General features: G+C 32.0%; 1 protein-coding gene across 3 annotated transcripts in view; it reads left to right on the plus strand.

The window, feature by feature from the left end:
• Pcdh11x (protocadherin 11 X-linked) overlaps positions 1–19,198 on the plus strand; it is a 497,227-nt gene that overhangs the window by 308,723 nt on the left and 169,306 nt on the right. The window lies entirely within an intron of this gene.

The following is a 19,198-nucleotide window of genomic DNA, read 5'->3' on the forward strand; positions in this document are numbered from 1 at the left end:
TATTTAGACCAGTACTTGTGCAACATGGTATGGCAACAAGCAAGTAATCTGAACAAGCAGTTCATCTCATAATAAAGAAACAAAGAGAAATACTACTTCAACATCTCAATCCCTTTTAAGAAAATTACCCAGTGATGCAATCTCTACTTTTGTTTCCACCTTAAAAAACTGAAATCATCAGGCTAGAACCTAAGCTTTTGGGAGATAGTCAATATCCATACCTATTGGAATTAATAAAATCTCAGTTTAAAAAACAATTGAATTATCTATTCATGTGTATTTTATGTTACGATTGCATATTTTGGTTATTCATATATACTTATAATTACCTCTAGTATGAAATATATATGGAAATATTATGTATTCCAATATTAGTCATATACCAAAGAACTATTGGGGAATAAATGTGAAATTGACCAATTATAAAAAAATTATTCATAGACAATTAACTAATTATTTCTAAGGAATTGCAGAAACGTAGATGCCAATATAAATATATATAGTTTGCTTTATGAAATGTTTGATATAAACTTATTAATACTTAATAAAAAAAATTTTCTTCCAACTGATTTTATATTCTAGTAGAGTAAAATATTTTTCATAGGACAAAAGGAAGAAAATAGAAGAGAGAAAATTAAAAAAAAAAACACTTGAAATTATAACACCAAGTCTGAGAAGTTGGTGAGTGAAGTAAATTCTTTAGGTGCCAGGTTAAGCATCTGACCTCCAGAGACACTCACTTTATTTAAAAATAGACACTCACAAGTATTTAAAAATAGAGTTTCATTACCTCCAGGAGGCTGCATTCCTAGACAATATAGGACAATATCTATGTATTCTTTTGGGACCCCAATGAATGTTACTTTTTCAAATAGTGTGCTTTATGACAATTTATGTGCTACATTTGATCAGAAACATAGTTAATTGTATGCAATTATTTGAATAGGTTATTTGTTGATAATATTTCATTATACAGCACAGCTTATATAATTTTAATATTTATCACTCAAAGATAAACATTATTTTAGCTTGTATACAATAGATATTACACAAAGCTGGGAACATTACACTTCGACATAAGAGAAGAAAATTTACATGGGGATGCAGGCAGGGAAACAGCTTACTTGAAAAATGCTTGATTTACAAGCATGAAAGCATAAATTCTCTATCTAGAACTCCATAAATTTATTCAAGCTTGGTCACAAATATTTCTCATCTCATTACTGAGTACATGCAGATCAGTCATGAATCATTTAAACTCAAACTCATCAAAATTATAATATAGCATGTGGCAGTTGGTTAGCACTACCTGGCTATGTTATTTCTCACATTGGGGAAACTGGTATCAACACGTCTTTAGAAAAAGGAAGTCATTAAACGCACATCAACCAATCATTTATTTAGGTATATAATTAACATTATAAATTATTACAGTAATTTATTTGGGATATATAACTATTATAAGAAATAAAACTAGCTAAATCTTTTTTTATTTTTTAAAAATTTTTACTGGTTATTTTATTTATTTACATTTCAAATGTTATCCCCCTTCCCAGTTTCCCCTCCATAAACCACATATCCCCTCTTCCCTCCCCCTGTGTTTATGAGGTGCTCCCCCACCTGCCCACCCACTTTTGGCTCAGCACCCTAGCATTCCCCTACCCTGGGTCGTTGAAGCTCCACTGGACTGAGGGGCTGAGAGATGGCTCAGTGGTTAAGAGCACTGGCTGCCCTTTCTGAGGTTCTGGTTCAATTCCCAGCACCCACATGGCAGCACACAACTGTCTGTAACTTCAAATCCAAGGGATACTTGCTCAGGCATACATGTAGGCAAAACACCAACAGATATAAAATAAAAATAATTTAAATTTTCTTTATTTAAAGTATTTTTAAAATAGTGTTTAATTTTTGTTAAACAATTTTCTACTTAAAGCAAATTTGACATGTCAATAGCATTATAATAGTATATTGTTATTATATATATATAGTATTATATAGATAGATGATAGATATAGACATAAAGATAAAGATAGAGAAGATATAGATGTGGATGTAGATGTAGATATAGATATAATATTAAACTGTCAGAGTTATCCTTTAAAAGTCAAAGTTACAACTGGGCAGTGGTGGTGCATGACTTTAATCCCAGCACTTGGGAGGCAGGATTTCTGAGTTTGAGGCCAACCTGGTCTACAGAGTGAATTCCAGGACAGCCAGGGCTATACAGAGAAACCCTTTCTTGAGAAGAAAAAAAAATAATCTATTCTTATATTTTTGTTCTTATAATATTGTGCTACAAGATGGGTACATGGCTATATCCAACTGTACTGAAAATGATGTAATTACCAAATAATATGAGTTCTAAAGTAAAAAACTTGCAAATCCACTATTTCACATGACCTTGTGATGTGAAATTACTCTGAGTTATTTATTGCATTAGTCTATTTCATGGTCATATAAATCCTAAGCGTAAAATAATAGTTTAGAATTTGTAATGAAAACAAATGTATGTGCAATTTATGGGGATATTTTGCTGCACATTCATGAAAGAAATTGGAAAGAACAGAGGAGAGAGACAGATGGAAACAGAGACAGACAGACATAGATATTGAAAGAACACATGAGTGAAATCAAAAGAGGCTAACACACATGTATAATGTTATTTAAATGGGTTTTTAGAAACAGAATTTCATGCCCTAAACATCTCTCTTAAGGGCCTACTATTTTTTTCTTTTGTACTATGCATTTAGGAGAAGTAAAAGATTAAAAGTATAAAATAAATAGTGAATGTTAGAATCCCTTAAAGTAGATAAATTCCTTGATCAGTGGTCAGATGGAAGGTATTTTTTAACAATAAAAATATTGCTTCATATGAGTCTAGAGACATATGATATAACCAAGCAAAGAAAACTCTCTGAAGAAGCTGAAATGATGGAAGAATGTAGGGTTCTCAGTATAGCATACAAAAGCAAATGCAGTCCTGGTGTTATGTTTTATTTTAGCCTATTGCTACCCGCCCCCATATAAGGATTTTAGCCAAAAAATATAATGTAGTACAAATATGTGGTTTTAAGCTACTGCTTTTGAGTATTTTTCATAGCAGTTTTCATTTTAAAATGGCATGTTTTCAATGAATATTATTAGCATTTTGGTTTCTTAGATTCCATATGTGCTTTTCTCTTGTTCCATTGCAATTCTATTGTGTGCATGTGCACGTGTAAATGTATATGTGTGTTTATATATATATATATATATATATATATATATATATATATATATACACTTACATACATATATATGCATATATATGAAGAAATGTAAAACATTTAAATTTTATCTTCGTCAGCTTGAATTCCTTTATGTCAGAATATAAAATACTGTTTTCTTTTTTTTAGAATTTTTAAAAAACATAAACTGATATATCATCATTTTGTAGAACATTTTTAACACAAAGTAAATGACAAAAACATTGGTATGGTGAATAATGATGCTTTTAAATTGAGAATTAAGTTCAGAAGCCAGTGGAAGTTGAAAACTACTTTCTATTGATTTACTTGTTTATTTCCATGGTTTTATATCCAAAGATAACTTTCGTGTCTATTATAAATTTAGGGAGAAATCACATTATCTAAATTTTTATAAATTTATATTTACAATTTGAATATGAATGAACTATGACATTTTATCATTTTCTGTTATGTTATTACATTTCAAAATGTATCAATTTTAATTAGTCCATTGTTTGTATCTATTGTCACGAAATATTTGTTGTCTAGAAGACATTGGAAACTAGCATATTCTTTAGCTTTTCAATTTCACTGGTGGCAGCTTTTGAAGTTATATAGGCTGGTTACTTTGCAATTCACTGGGAATAAAATAAATTTTGAGTTGATTTCAAACTTCTGCAAAACTTCTGTTCAGTATGATGTCTACTTACTATGAACACAGGTCCAGTGTTCTATACTCTTGAGAGACAATAATCCTCAATCATGTGCATCTGTTTCAATACATAAAATTACCATTATTTCAGAAGATTCACTTCATACCTAAAATTACCACTACTTCAGAAGAGTCACTGCCTTCGAACCACCCTTTCAACTGAATTCTAGCCCTGAAAAGGGTTTTATGGATGTTTCAAAACAAATTTGAATTTCTTTGCCTTTTGAATTATTGCCCAAGAATTGCTATTACCAGGATTATAAAGCAAAACAATACAATACAAAACAAAATTACCTTATTTTACCTGCATGTAAACTCATAATACTCAGTTTTCTTTAAAACTATTTTGTGTCACTTAAGCCTATGGAGCACATGGTGTGGGGAAGAAATCTCTGGGGGGGGGGGGAAGGGAGTCCGGCGACAGAAGAGTCTCAGGGCTGACCGGAACCAGGGCTTCCCCGCCAGAGGTGGATCCCACATTCACGCATCTGTCGGTGGGCAGGCCTATGGCTGCATCGGCAAGGTTCCAGGGTTCCAAAAGCTGAGAATCAGGCGGAGCCATGGACACGTGGAGTCTGGTTTTCCAAAGCTTTTATTGTTCATGACTGGTACGCGCTTCCCCTGCCAAAGGCCAGGGGACTCTCATTTTATAGGGAAGGAAAAAGGGGAGGGAATAACTTAATTAGCTACGCCCCTGGCCTTTTGATAATTCATTAATATTTAAATCTCTGGAGGTGGAGACTTGTTAGTCACACCCTCTACCTGTCCTACGTGACTGAAGGTAACAGGTTAAATGGAGTTACCTCATCCAAGGCCCAACACACATGGGATATTTGGTTTTCTTTAACTGCCTCTCTCTTTAAAATTGAAGCCATTGTCTCCAAGTGTATTCTTAGACTTCTTTCACAGGAATATTCCACTATAATTTTCCTATTACCAGACTCACCTGCCTAAAGTTGAGTTCCATTGTTGCTAAGAATAGGAGAGATATATTCATCTTGATTTGTTTTGTCTCCTTAATTTCATAATTTTACTTCTAGAATTTTTCTTATGCAATGTCCTGTAGATTATAAAGAGTTTCTACAACTTGTATTCAAGTAGAAAGCTCTGGGTTTTTTTTTTCATGTAGTGGAAAATTAGAGAGAATAACCTATAATCAATTAATAATTTTATTGGATTCATTTTTTAATGAAATGAATATTGTTGGAATCTCTCCTTTTGCTTCTGATGAAACATAGGCTGATTGATTTTCAGAAAATTAAAGTGTCAAAACAATCCCATATTTAAAAAAAATGTTCTCATAGACAAGATTGTAGGTTGATAGTGGTGTTAGGGTCAGGCAAGAAAATATAATGCAATATATACATCTATAAGAACATCAATGAACAAATATAATGAATAAATTTAAAATAAAACAAATGAACAAAGCTCATTGCTGTATCTGAAAGATACATTTGAAAAGTGAACCTTTCAAAATTATTGTATTTATTTTTAAAACCCAATCACAGCCCATTTATTCTACTTAGATATTCTTGGATACATAGCCTTTCATTATAGAAAGTTCCATTTTTATGTTTCTATTAGAAATCTTCATCTACTACATACCTGCACTAATAATTGTTATCTACGTTTCTCCAATTTTCCCTGAAAACCTTAGAAGAGGCTTTCGTATCCTCCACCATCTTAAAACTTCTTCCTTTTTTTGATATACATTCTTGATCATAACCATTTATTATATGTCAAGTATAAATATCAAAGGATATTGAGATGAACAGAGATTCATCTCAATACTAGATTTTTATACACTTATAAATGATCACTGAATTAAAGATATATTCTATTAGATTTTTAACAGCTTAGATATGAGGTATCTCAAATTTTTCCATGTAACCATGTGAATTAAACACAAAACCATTGAATCCAAGCACTCATGGTTCTATTGTTGTATATTTCAGCTATCAAGTAGTACATGTATAGACTGAAGAAATAGCTCCTGTTGTCTTGTTATATTAGACCTCAAGAACTTCCTTCTATGTCAGTACTTCTGGTAAATGCTTTAACTTATATTCCCTAGAGGGAACCCTAGGAGATAATTTGGAGAGCAAAGCATTAGTTGTAACCTTTCTCTCCCATTCCTTGAAGCAGGAAGAATACATTTACTTGTACACACTGGCTTTCTTTTGCCAGTAAAGCAACTGCAATTTATACTGCTTCATGAAAAAGATACATTAAAATATTAAAATGTTTTATGTCTTTAAAAATGCAGTAAGTAATAATGAAATCTTTAAAGAAAGAGAAACAGTGCCAAAATCAGTTTTTAATTGCCTATGTGTCTTATAAATTCTCTTAATTTACTTATCCAGTCTTTCTAACATTAAATGATTTATTCATTAAAACACAATGTATTTAGAAAACTAATTTAATTTAAATAACATTTTTAATAATGAAATAGGCAATACATAGTACATGTCTCTTGACGTAGTAAGCCACAGAGGTAGGAAGGATGTAACAAAGAATAAATGAAGCATTACTGATGGGTGACATAAAATTTCCCTTTTTGGTCATACACTAATACTATTTTAAATTTTAATGGTAAGTACTTGTTTTCTTTAAAGAATAAATAAAATTGTATTATATTCATCCTTTAGGCCTAATATATTAAATATAATAAAATTCTTAAGGGCTATGATACAAACCATTTACCTTGAGATTTCTGTGATCTTTGGAGCAAAGAGTTTGGTCATGTTAGAGCCATTATTTAATTTGTCAATCATGAGTGAAGTATTTATTATAATAATTGCTGTAAACCAGAGATTGCTTACATATAAATGTATACTTAAGGAAATATATGTTGTAACAGACAGCCAGAAAAACTCTTTCTTTGGCAGAAAACTTGCCTCCCATGAAACAGTCAAAATACAGTTAACCCAAAAGACCGAAAGCACATGACTCCGGAGTTCTTCATTTGAACAGTAGTAATTCTTGGAGGAAGATGGCAATTTATGTATAATTCTTTTCTTAAGTCTTAAAAAGCAGTTAGTTGAATGTAGTTACTTTGAAAAATGATAAGGAATTTGTCAAAAAATATATTGATGTTCCCAGTTAATCTTTGCCATAAACTGTTAAAAGGAGGAAGCAATTAATATTATCCTCTCAGTGAAATGATTTAGAAAAAATAATAACCTTATATATTTCCTTATATTGTAATCTAGAAAATAAAGTCAATTGACATTATTACTTTGAAGGTAATAGTAATAAAAACTTTGGCTTTTGAAAGTGAAAAATCAGTCATGGGCTAGAAATGATCATCAGTGAGAAGTATGACTTTATAAAAATGATGAGGATTTGCCTTTTATTTTATGAGGAAACAAGGTGTAGCCATAAACGGCCAGAATGAAGGCCTATGCTAAAAAATAATTTTACACATCTCACCCTCCAGACTTATGAAAAGTAACTTATTCTATAACAACTAAGGCAAATTCTTATACCATAAGTTGCCAATATTAATTATTAAATATAATTCTGTATTATATTTTATTTCTTTTTCATCTTTCTATTTGCTTTTGTTTCTCAAAATAATTTATGAAGATGATTTTCTATTTTCAGGGAAGTATATAATCTTTATGCCATTTCTTTATGTGCATATATAATTTATTCATAAAATAAATTATAAAATAAGAAAAAATATGGATAAATGGAAGTAGATAAGTTTTGGAGTCAAGTATTTATTATATACTCAAGGATAATAATCAGTAATAGATGTAAAGGTGGTAATAGAGAAGAGAAGGAAATGGGCAATAATCACTTATTTTTGAATATGCTATTTTTAAATTTTGTGACTAGTCAATTGCATATCTGTATATAAGTGAGTATAATCATTTGTTATGGTATAAAATATTTTCAACATTAGGAAAGCTGAGTAAAGCAGGGAGATATCAAGTTTGAGGCTAGTCTGGGCTACATTTAAAGATATTCTCAAAAATATAGTGACAACAATAAGTGTATGCTTAAAAAGATGTAGATCAAAAAAATTTACAGTCTAGAGTTAGTCAAATTTCTGTTAGAAATACATTCTACATTCTTTACAACCATAGATGAGGTTAATTAAACATGTACCTGAGATAGTCAACTCTTATTTGCTTTGTATTACTTTGTTGTTTGAAGTTTTTGTTGTTGTTGTTCATATTTGATTTGGGTTAGAAATTATTTAGATTTATGACATAATTTCCTTTGTCGTAGAACATGTTTCATAGATAATTCTGGCTTTGAACTCACACAGATTCCCCTTTCAAATGCTGGGATTAAAGGTGCAACACCAAGATCAGATATAAATGTTTTTTGTTTGTTTGTTTGTTTGTTTGTTTTATTGTTGGTTTGTGTATTTTTCTTATTTTATAGCTTCTAAGCTTTGAGTTCAATAATTTATTAGACTTACTGGATTTGCGTTTATTGTATAACAGCACACATGGCAATTCATGGCTGAATTTTTGGTCATGATATGAAGAAGAGAAATGAAGTACCTAGGGTTTCAATATGCTTTTTAAGAGCAAAGGAGGTGTGGATAAAAAAGAGTTCCTGGACTTACCACATAAAATCATACTCACACTAATATTTTATGTAATGTGTCAAATATTAGCTTGGTGGTATATGTGTTTGGGGGCTAGGGCTCAGAAAATGGTGCTTAAATTCTGAACAAAACCAAGATACTTTATATATATATACTCATACATTGTTTCAGCAAATAAAGTATACTGAACATATAACATGAGATGAAAATGATGATTAGTGTTAAATGAAAATGATGATTAGTGTCATTATAAACACATATCCATAATATATGCTCATTTAATGTATGATTTCTCTATTAAAAACTTTCATCATATAAAACTAAAATGTATTTTAGATTTGTGAATAAAATATAGCACATCTGGTAAATTTTTGGCATTTTCTTTTTTTCTTAAAGACTTTATCTTAGAAGTAGAATCTTACTATTGTGTATTTAGCAAAATACCAGTAACTATATCCCTTGGCATGTAAATTCCCCAGCTTTTTGACCAAAATTAGTTACAACACAAAGCATAAAATTTCCTCTTACAGAGGTCTCAAATCCAATAACAAAACAGTTAACTACCCAATAATCATTATGTCCCTTATTTGAACACTAGGTACATCTACCATGACAGTTTGGTATTTTATAACATGCAGAATCCAGCATGAATAAGACTTTTGACATCTTTTCTCCCTCAGCAACATTCAAAGCCCCTTCCAACACTCTGAAAGTTAGCCAACAGGGAGAGATTTTACTACTAGTCATTTAAAAAAGAAGTACTCTATGTCTTAAAACAAAAGTATATAAAGTTTTCAGCCTTAGGTTTTAACTGTCTAGTTATGTTTAGTAATGAAGGACATCTCCTGTATTGTTATAGTGACTTATGGTGCCTTGCTGACAATCTACTCATAAGAAATTATCCCATGCCTTATATTGTAATTTTCAGATATTAAGCCATAAATTCTGTAAATACCATGATACAACCATGCAGATTACTTCCAATTGAACTTTTTATATATAAAGTTTTATTTTGAAATTAGTTTACTACACATTATATTCCCAATACCTTTTTATTCATCCTTACTTTAGACCACCCTATCCTCTTGTGCCTCTCTCCTTTCTTCACTATCCCATGCTTTCCTTTATTATGACATTGATCCGATTATCTTCCCTATATTTTATTTGTGTAGTGAGATATTTGCCTACATATAGATTTTGCATGCACTTATCATTTGTTTTCTTCTAATACCCTAATTTTTACCCCCATACTCCTATGTGACACTCTGCTAAGGTCTGTTTTACTCTCAGTGTTCAAACTCTCTATTTCTATTTTACCTACAATCTGCTATTCTCCACATCATACCTCCCCACTAGTTGCCCATTTCTAGTTTCCAGCCTTCCATTTGAGCAACAACTTAAAAACTAAAGAAGATAATTTGATACTAAGATTCATATATAAGTAAGAACATGGGATATTTGTCTTCATCAATCTGAGTTACCCATATTCCAGTGAATGGACATATGATCAACACTAATTGAACTTAGTTGGTTATCAATGAAGAGTAAAGAGTAAGAGAAAGCAAAGTTGGAAAATTAAGTTAGGAAAGGATGCTGTTGGATAGGGAGTGAATAGGGATGCTATTTCCTACACATATGAAATTATTGACGATCAAAAAAATAAGTAGAGATAAACATATGGCCTTGTGTCAATAGAATAATACTCCCTGTCTTTGTTAGTTTTTTTCATATATTTTCCACAGAAAGAATTATCTGAGATATACAAGCTCTTTTTTTTTTTTTTTTTTTTTTAGAAATTATGCTATGGGGTGTCTGTTATTAATCATATAAAGAATACTTCTGTTTGTACTATTTTAATCAAGTAGAAACATTTATAGTTTCATTAATTATCACTAATCTCAAGTATTTTCACAATTAGAATTTGATTCAGGTAAGAAACTATAACAGAAAAGCAGTAGCTATAGTATCTGATTCTCTACCAATTGAGTGTGACACATGGTGCAGTTATAGGGCCTCATGCCCAAGGCAGTCATTTTTTTCATCTTTTGTGTGATTTACCAACACATTAGGCTGTATTCAAAAGTTTGATACGTGCAATCATTACTAGCATTTACCTTCTCATTGTTTAAGCTTACTGATCAGCAGTAAAGACAAGCAGTAATATGAGAACTTACCGTAATTAAATGGCTGTTATTATTTTACCTTAAAATATCTAAATATACCTTTTGCAACAGTTATAGATAATTGTATCTTATGGTACAATTTAAACTGTAAGATTTATATTTTTATCAAGTATAATAAGGAAAATTTAATAAAATCTGAAGTTCAAATAAAGTCAAGACTGAAAACTTCAGCACATCAAAGCAACTCTCTTTAGTATCTGATTCATTTCACAACACAATTTGTTTGAGTGGCTGTGGTACTTAAGCTAAACAGAGAAATCAATGTGCTACAGTATGTATAATTCAGTGACTAATAGCATGTGAAATCTCTTTACACTGTTAAGTTTTTGGCTATTTGTATGAGAAGTAGTTCTTACTAGAATAAGCAAATGAAACTCCTATCTAAGAGCACAATGCCAGAAGAATGGTTCTATTGCTGACAGAATGCAATAGACTGAATATTCTTTCACAGAATCATTTTGTCATTACCCATACTTTATAAATGAGCACCAATAAAGAACTCAAAATTGCTACACTGATACGATCATATTCAGGTTGTCCTCCCCAACGAGTTGTACTGTGTCAGTGATGATTATGTCTTTTTAAATTAGTTGCCTACAAGAGCACACAAACCTCTGTGTGAGCATAAATTAAATATTTTTCAAGTTACATTGCTAACATATTATGTTTTCTCTCTTTAATAGATTTTTTTTGTAAATTATCTGAATATGAACAATCTTAAGTGTTTTTTATTAAACACTACATCAACTAGAATTGTTTCCTTTTTAAAGAAGTGCTTGTGTAGTACTTTTTGTTACTTTTTCTTTTATGATGTTACTTTTCCCTTACACTGAAAAAATTATTTTAGGGTGATAACATGATTTCCATTTCAGTATCCTCTGAAACACTGAAACATTTTAATTCTGAACATATTTTGAATTTGCATATGAATTGTTGCATTTGAAACACTGCATTCAAAATGATAAATGAAATAACCATTTCTCAGGAGTGAAATTATCTAAATTTTGATGTCAGTAAATCAGGCAAATAATTATAATATGAGAAGTTATTACAAATCTGAGAAACAAACTGGAGATAGCCAATAGCCAATTCAATGTGACCTTTTGTGTGTGTGTCTTTACTACAAAAATCCATTTTCTATTTATATTGTCAGTTTTAATATCAGAATAAGGCATATGCTTGGTTTAATTCAAACAGATATCTATTACATCATATATATTTAAAAGATTTACGAAACAATCAGTTTATACATTCTGTCTAGTGTCTGTATAATACAAGCTTTATTCTTGGTACTGAAGCTTTTTTCTTGATCAGTAAGCTACCAAACCTACTAAAAATAATTGGTTCATCATATAATAACCAATTTCTGTGATTACTTCCAGAGTTTTAAGTCTTACTGTAAAATGTATTTCAAATTGCAGCCAATGGAAGAGCATTGCAATTTCATGCTATGTAGCTGTCAGAATCTATGGTACTTCTGGACATCATTTTGTATTAATATTTTTATTAGTTTTTATTATATTATGATCAGAAGCTGATTAAAATGTTTTTATTCTTTTAAATTCTAATTCTGATCTTATGTCTCTTGGAGTTCATGATGTAGTATATCAATGGCTATTTAAGTAAATTAAGATAATTTAGTTTCCTGTCTTTTTTTATTCTTTATCAATCTTTCTTTTTTCCTTCCATCTCTCATCTATGCTTCTGTGTACACTGAAATTTTGGTCTTGGGGGTGAAATACATACCTTTTTCTGTAGTTATTGGAATTTAATTTTTGGCTTTTTGGGTCAGGGTTCGATAATGTAGTTTGTAGAGGAATTTTAATACAGAAACATTGCTATGGCAAGGGATTACATCCAAAGACTTTCTAGACTTATGTGATCTGGCTGGAATGAAACATGTTTAATTCCTTCTGGATGAAACACAGACACAACCTAGGTACACACCTTTGATCTCAAACAATAAAGTTAGTTTGTAGAAAGAAGCTGGCAAGTTTGAAGTTGACATCTAATTGAAGGGCACACAGATCTGACAGAATGAGTCAGAGATAGGGTAGGACAATAAGCAGGAAAGACAATCTATATAAGAGCTTCAAAGAATGAATATGGATTGGAGAGCAGCTCAGTGGGTGTGGTTCAACTGAGCTCTGTCAGACAGAAGATTAGCATGAGTTGTCAAAGTTAATTTGAGGCTAAGTGAAAAGTCAGTGAAAGCCTAGAGAAAACAGTTTGTATAAGTCCTATAGTTTCTTCCTCTTGAGTATATTCTAGTATAACCATAATTTCTGCTTAACAGCAATCAATAAATATTAATATTTTAAAGGTTACTTCTCTCATATCTTATTCAAATAAAATTAACATGTTAGAGTGCATGTACATTTTATTCTGAGGTAGAGAAGGAATAATTTACAGTATATTTTTCTCTCTGAATATTCATTATGGAACAGATTTTTTGCACTTTAACTTGCATTTTATTTTTTATATTTTAATTGTATATTTTATTTACATTTCAGATGTAAATAAACTCCTTTCCCCATTCCCCGCACCCACCCAGAAACCCCCTATCCCATCATCCGTCTTCCTGCTTCTATGAGGATATGTCCCTACCATCCCTCCCTCCCAGCCTTCGAATTTTCCCACACTGGGGCATCCAGCCTTCAGAGGACCAAAGACCTCCTCTCCTAACTATTCCCAACAAGGCCATTCTCCCCTACATATACAGCTGGAGCTATGGGTCTCTCCCAATGTGCTCTCAAACTGGTAGTTTAGATCCTGGGAGCTCTGGTTGGTTGGTATTGTTGTTCTCCTTATGGGGCTGCAAACCTCTTCATCTCCTTCAGTCTTCTCTCTAACTCCTACATTGGGGAACTCATGATCAGTTCAATGGTTAGCTGTGAGCATCTGCCTCTGTATGTCAGGTTCTGGAAGACCTCTATAAGACAGCTATACCAGGCACCTGTCAGCATGCACGTTTTTGGCATCCACATCAGCTTCTGGCTTTGGTGACTGCACATGGGATGGATACCCAAGTGGAACAGTCTTAAGAGGGCCAAAGAGTGGTATAGCTGGATCCTCAGGTAATGCTATATCCACTTTTCTGAGGTAATTCCAGATTAATTTCCAGAGTAGCTATACCAGCTTGCAATCCCACCAACAATAGAGGAGTGTTCCTCTTTCTCCACATCCTCACCAGCATCTGCTATCACCTGAGTTTTTGATCTTAGCCATTCTGACTAGTGTGAGATGGAAGCTCAGTGTTGTTTTGATTGGCATTGCCCTGATGATTAAGGATGTTGAACATTTCTTTTAAGTGCTTCTCAGGCAATAGTTACTTCTCAGTTGAGAATTCTGTGTTATCACTATACCCCATTTTAATAGGGTTTTGGTTGTCTGGATTCTAATTTCTTGAGTTCTTTATATATATTGGATATTAGCCCTCTATCCAATGTAGAATTAGTAAAGATCTTTTCCCAATCTGCTGGTTGCCATTTTGTCCTCTTGCCAGTGTCCCTTTGCCTTACAGAACCTTTGCAGTTTCATGAAGTCCCATTTGTCAATTCTTGATCATAGAACATAAGCTATTTGTGTTCTGTCCAGGAACTTTTCCCCTGTGCCCAAGTATTCAAGGTTCTTCTCCAACTTCTCTTCTGTTAGTTTCAGTGTATCTGGTTTTATATGAAAGTCCTTTATCCACTTGCACTTGAGCTTTGTACAAGGAGATAAGAAAGGATCAATTTCTGTTCTTCTACATTCTGACCTCCAGTTGAATCTGTACCATTTGTTGAAAATGCTGTTCTTTTTCCACTGGGTGGTTTTAGCTCCTTTGTCAAAGATCAAGTGACCATAGGTGTGCGAGTTCATTTCTGGGTCTTCAATTCTATTCCATTGATCTTCCTGCCTGTCTCTGTTTCAATACCATGCAGTTTTTAACACTATTGCTCTGTAGTACAGCTTTAGGTCAGGGATGTTGATTCCTCCAGAAGGACTTTTATTATTGAGAATAGTTTTGTTATCCTGGGTTTTTTGTTTTTCCAAATGAATTTGCAAATTGCTCTTTCTTTCTCTATAAGGAATTGAGTTGGAATTTTGATGGTGCTTGCATTGAATCTGTAGATTGATTTCAGCAAGATGGAAAATAGAGTGCTACCTTAGTTACTTTGTTATTTAACATAAAACATTCATTAAAATAATTATATTCTTTAAGAATGTCACTCAGCTCAGAAATAATTATACTCTTCAAAACTGTATCATCACTTAAAAAGTAACTATTAACTTTAACTTATGCTGTCCTTGCCATTCTTGGAAGGCTAGATAATATTAGAGTATATTACACAAGCAAAAGAATTTCCTTATATAGATAAATAATATAAATAATATATAAATAAATCTATGTTAGAATGAACATAGTTGATATAGATACATTAAAGAGATTTTAATGAAAACTGTAGTATAAACTATAGATGGTTTAAGGGTTCCTAATTAAACTGTTTAAGTTCTTTGGAAGCTTTTAAAATAAAAGCTGATCACCATAGTATGATCATGAATCATGTAAAAATAATCTCACTATGATCAAATAAAATTTAAATTATATTTAAAATATATTTAAAGAGATATTGAGTAGTATTCCTAGTATCATATACTGATACCCCTCTGAGTAAGCTTCTCTCTTATTTAGCAGTGTAATCAATGAAAATGAAAAACTACAAATTAAAATATGCTAAGTATAGGGTATTAAAGGATTAATGACAATTAATTTTATAGTCTCATACTTATGGAAAGCAGGAAGGGAAATAGTCAATGGGTTCTAGAGAATGCATTATCATATTTTTCTGATATAAAATTTAATTCAGCTACATGGCTGCTCTGGCAAGTGATCACATCCAAAAACTTTCTGGAGTGAGAGACCTTAATCCCTCGTGATGGAATATAGATATAATCTTAGTTTACACCATTAATTTCCCCCTCCAAAAACAAGGCAAAGGTAAACTGTAGAAGCAAGCAGCCATGTTTTAAAATGATGTCTAATTTACTGACAGGCAAAGTAGTAAATTAGACAAAGATTTGATAGAATGATTCAGAAATAGGGTATGCCAAACTCTCAGGAGAACAACAGCACTGAGAAAAATCTACTTAAGAGAAGCTCAGGAAGAGAGAGGGCCATTCAGTTGGAAGTTAGTATAGTCAGTGCAATGCAGTGGAATTGAGTCACTTCATAAGTTCACACAGTTCAGTTCAGGTCAGCAGATGCAGGTGAACCAGAGAATAAGGAGAAGCCAGACGACTAAAGCAAATTGACAGAGTTACTATGAGGTCAAGCAGAGCAATTAAGTGAGAAGCAGAGAAAAACCAGATTGAATCAGTCAGCTTGGAGAGGAGTTTTGAGCCAGAAAAGGTGAGTTGAAACAACTAGCCATAGTCCATAATGAGCTAGAAAGAGTGAAGTTATTCAGCTTATTCAGCAATAAGCCCCCAAGACAATAATTACATTGTCCAAATAAAATTTACTTCACTTTGACAGAAATCACAATAGAACTGTCAGTTTTAATGTGGTTTTATTGTTGTTTTGTTATTTTTACACTTATTACATTTTTCCTTTGAAACAAAAACATAAAAACCATTCTCTTACACTACACCCTACAAATCATCAGTTCTTGTGATTTTTTGATTTTTTGATTTTTGATTTTTTTTTCTATTTCTGCTCTACAGCAATGTACAAAAAGAGTTCTTAAAGACATGCAGAAATGTCTTTGACAAGACACTTTTAGAAACAAAATAAAGACAAATCCTCAGATGAACATCCATATTAAAGAGAAAGAACAACATCATCACATCTATTCTAGAAATTCTCATGGGCCCCTGGTATCTGTAAGAACAATAGGCAAATGTGTGAATATTCAGCTTTACAGACTGAGCTGAGATACCTAACAATGTCCTTCAGAAGAAATAATAATTCCCTAATAGTATGTCTCCTATTTCTTGAAGTTACAATATGCTACAAATATGACTTTGGGTAACTCTTTAAAATCCTATTACAAGTAATTTTCTACAATTTGTGTAACCTCACATCTCACCTACAAATTTAGGAATCATATTAGGAGACATAGATCAAATTAAATCCCTGTCATGGAAAAGAAACACAAGGCTTAAATCCCGTAGAGACTTTTTAAAAGATTTATTTTTTCATATATATGTGTGTTTTCATATGCATGTACTCTACACATCAGAATACAACAATATATTTTGTGAACAGCCATGTGAGAATTGAACTCAGGACTTTCAGAAGAGTAGTGAGTACCCTTAACCACTGGGCTATGTCTCCAGTCCCTGAAAATATTTTTTTAGATAAGTGTTTTTTTGTGTAGCTCTGGCTGTACTGGACTCAGTTTGTAGATGATGAGGCTGACCTCAAATGTACAGAGATCTACTTGGCTCTGCTTCCCAAGTGCTGGGGATTAAAGTTTTGCACCACCATGCCTCCAAAGAGAATTTTAAAAAGTGAAATAAGGATCTCATGGTTTATGTTCACTGTACACTGAGAAGTGAGATATTTGAAAATGAGTGTTTCTTTTGGAAAAAAATAGTTTGCTTGACATTCAAGTGGCCAATAACAACACTGGTTATTTACCAGGAAATATGAAAAAATCAAAAACTGAAAGTGGTTCAAAATCTACATCTTAAAAATGTATCATTTTTATCACCATTATAATCAAGTCTTCAAGATAAAGTTCTAGTGTTTACTCATATTGCTTTTGTTTTTGAAAAACTACAGAATTCAATTATTTTATACCTGCTTGCCTAAAAATTATATTTTAAGTATCAATAGAATTCTTCTTTGCTTTTAAGAAACATAGAAAATATATTTGTTATATATCTGCATATACTCTAGCTTATTTATTATACCCATTTTTCAAACACCACAGAGAATTTTGGTAAATAAATACAAAATGAAAATTGAATTCACTTTATTTCCTAAATTATGATGTCTGTCAGCACACTAGTAGGATACTGGTCTTTCTGAGAAACCGAGGAAGGGCGTTGAGTTTGGTGTCCACTTGTCACCATAACTGAGAGGCAGATATCCAGGACAAACTTAAAATAAGTTCAAGTATGAACTTCTGAGCTGTGCACTCTTGTCTGCAATGATGGACTATAAACTAAGAAGAATCTCTCAGTTAGGCTATCACAAGGAATCCTGCACAGACTGGCTCTAATGGAGAAATACTGTGTTAGAAGTAGAAAATAGGAAGATTCTTCAGTCTCAGTGAATGACATCCTTGGTAAGCAAATTCATACACACAGGCTTCTTTATTGAGAAGGGTCTCTGCAAGTAGGCAAACACCTAGCCTCTTAGATGACCAATGACCTGCATATCACAGGTATACTACCTGGGATTTTTCAACCCAGACTCCTAGCAAGAAAGATGGGGCTAAAAATAAAGGAAGGCCATGTAGTTAACTACAGTTTTATAAGAGAAAAATATCACAAAATTACCATATTCCATACTTTGTCATGGAGATGCCTGAGGATAATTGTACTACATACATCTGAACAAACTTTATTCTAGAATGATGTGGGTCTTCTTTGTCTGAAAACATCATCTTCAACCTCATTCTCTGTAAGTCACATGTTCTTCCTGCATTGTCAAAGAAAAATTTTAGAACACAAATTAAAATTTACGGCCTACAGAGGTCAGTTTTACTTCCATCCAATTTAGATGAATGTTATTAATAGCCCTTATCACCAAATCTGGAACATTTAAAGTGTGTCTTTGTAGTAGATATATGATATGCTTAAATAAAGCATAGACCTGCCTAATTTCAGCATCACATACAAATTCAATTTTTCTAAAAGAGATTGGAATGTAATCTGAGAGCTCTACTCATCTTGTGAGAAGGGCAGATCATGAAGCACAGTTTGCAGACTAGTATCATGCACTTTTAGGAATAAGAAATTTTGCAGAATATCACTTAGCATTTGAAAGCTTAATATTTTTAAGTTTGAAAGAGAAAAAATGAAAATATCTGCAAACCACACATTTATAGATCAAACACTTCTTGACATATAACTTGTGCTAAAGTTTAAAGTCATAGAGAACACAGGGTTCTTTATTGTGCAGGTCCAGAGGCTCTGATTCTGAATCCTCATAGCTCTGTATTACTTTCTGTCTTGCCTCAGGCAAATTTCACTTCAGTGAGAAAATTGAACATTCACTTTAACAAACTTAAAAAAACAAAAGATCCTTCCCCACATTTTTTATATCTATGCATGTAAAAATATTTTTACAAGCTTCTCTAAATAAAAATAAATTTATCATTCCCAAGAAAAATCAGTGTTTAGAGTTCTATATATAACAGTGGAATTTCCAGAAGTCTAACAAGAGCATTTACAAATGCATTGTAGTCTAATATAATTAAGAAAATTAATCTCTGGTACCACAGATTTGGCAAACCTTTAAAATAACAGAGAAACACTTGGTAAGGTCCTTCCTCATATTCCTTTACAAAATATA

The sequence above is a fragment of the Arvicanthis niloticus genome, chromosome X, assembly GCF_011762505.2.
Source record: "Arvicanthis niloticus isolate mArvNil1 chromosome X, mArvNil1.pat.X, whole genome shotgun sequence".
NCBI lineage: Eukaryota > Metazoa > Chordata > Mammalia > Rodentia > Muridae > Arvicanthis > Arvicanthis niloticus.